The following is a 2,432-nucleotide window of genomic DNA, read 5'->3' as shown; positions in this document are numbered from 1 at the left end:
TTTGTGTTTGGATCATGTGATGATCTTGAACTTTGTGTTCGGGGGAGCAGACGCTAGGTCAATTGATTTAAGGAATCTTGTGCTGAAGGACGTCGAGACACAATGCTCTGATAGGATGTGGCATTGGGGTATAGGGTTTTATATTAATTGTATGAAGTCTTAGACGGTCTTGCTTAAACCGAGATACACTTTATTATTTATTTGGACAAGTTTGAATATGATGTAGAAGAAAGTGAATGTGAGCCTTTCATCCCTTTGAAAAACTTGTATTTACAAATGTAAAAAAAAAAAATACTATTAATTAATATTTGGATTTTTATTCCTTTATCAGTATATATGTGAGGGGTAGAGGGTGTCACAGCGGGAATTGAACCTGCAACATTTTCCCTCTTTTCTTCTTTTTTAACCACTCAATCAACCTTATATCACCTTTTAAGATATAATCCTCAAGGAGTTATGTTCTTATTATTCTTTTCCCAGGTAATGAATATCACATTTGTTTCATCTGCATAATTTTAGGGTTGAAGTGGATTATGCAGTGTTTATGTGTTAGTTACTGCTGATAATGTTTTGTAGCAAAGTTGGAGTTGTGACAGGTGGGTATGCTTGGTGTTGAGAATCACATGGATTAATTGGCTGAGATGGTCATAATTGTAATCTATGAACCATCAACACCGACATGGACATCGGACACGACACGGACACGTACACGTGGACACCTGTAATGTCTAAAATATAGAACGTAGTACGGATGTCGTGTCGGTGTCGAACACTGACACGGACGCGTGTTGGACACCAAACACGGCATAGGACTGGAGTGTCCGTATTTCATAGATTGTAATATGTTGCTTCTATATTCTGGTAGTGCTTTCTATAGGTGCATCAAAATCTTGGCTTTGGAAGTCTATTTGTAATTACCTATTGGTTTAGTTCGGGCATTGTGCTTTGGACTGCACTTAAATATTATTAGTTGTTTTCGCCTTTTAAAAAAGTCACACCCAAAGGCAGAGCATTTTCATATATGCGCTGCAATCTGTTATGCAGAAAAGTTTGATTCTTTGAAAATGTGTTTTTGCTAGACTTGCCAATCCTTTGATAACCATTTCTTTATTTCTCTAAAAATCACATCAACTTTAATACATTACGTTGTTAAAATTTCTGTATATGTTTTCCGAATTTGCTATCAGGTACAGACGTATAGCAAAGCTAAATATGAATCCTTATTTTAAAAATTCGATGATTGTGTTAAACAATCTACTACCCTTAAATATTAGAAGTACTTTTAAACGAATTTCGCTAAAAAAAAAAAAAAAACTCTTTATCTAATTTTAGTACCAAAATGATCAACTCTGAATTTGAAGAAAAAATTATAAAGCATTTGTAGTAATCAACTTTATATTTGGGCCTACTTTATTATTTGTCGGAAAATAAAAAGAACTCCCTCTAATTGCCAAATTTAAATTTTGGAAATGGGTTTAACGATCCAATAAATCATGCCAATTTTTCATTTTTGTTTGTCTAAAATAAAATTTTGGTTCTCTTATTTTTTTTAATAATAATCTTTTGTCTCCCGATTTTAAAAAAATAATTGTGGTATTAACCTTAACATTTTTTAATTGAGATATTTGATCTCATACATATCTATCAATTAAATATTTAAAAAGATAATTATCATGCGATCAATAAACAAACACATTTCAATGAAGGTTAATAAAGTACAAGAATCAATCATCATTTTAAAATTGATCACATAAATTAAATTATAGACTTTTAGAAGTGAAATAAAATGTCTTAATTAGGTATTGGGAAATCGTAATCGTTTTTTAAAGTAAAAGATAAAGTGTCTCAATTAAAAAATACAAAAATTAAAATATGGATTTAAAAAAATAAGGAGAAGAAAATATATTTTAACTTTTTTTTTTCAAGCTAGAAGTTTACTAAGACATTGAATTAAATAAGATATTACTAACCACGCCATCCAAATCTCAAATTGGATTTCATTTATCCCATTGTAAAGTTGTCCTCATTTACTTTTTTATATTTCTTTTCAATAAAAAAAGTATTTACTCATAAATACTATTGATTTTTTATTATATTTTATAAAATTATTGTAAAGTTATATTATATTTTGAAAAACAAATTAATTTCAGTAGATAAACTAATTAACCCGTGCATTACACTGGTAATCCAATTAGTTATTTGAAAAAGAAGAGGAGTGGGGATGAGCTGGGTGTATTTTATTAACAAAGGAGTTAAATCATAAATGGTTTAATCCTCCCATTTCAATCCATTGTAACATCTTTACTGCTAATATTCTCAACAACAAAAAAAAAATCTTTACTGCTAATATAATAATCTTAACTGAAAAAGTTGAATATTTAAAAATTAATAATCTCCACAAGGAAAAGATAGGAGCAAGAAATTGCAACCTC

Source organism: Glycine max (genome assembly GCF_000004515.6).
Source record: "Glycine max cultivar Williams 82 chromosome 3 unlocalized genomic scaffold, Glycine_max_v4.0 Gm03_scaffold_27, whole genome shotgun sequence".
In the NCBI taxonomy this organism is placed as follows: Eukaryota; Viridiplantae; Streptophyta; class Magnoliopsida; order Fabales; family Fabaceae; genus Glycine; species Glycine max.
The sequence above is the reverse complement of the archived record's forward strand: the minus strand, read 5'-3'. Positions refer to the sequence as shown.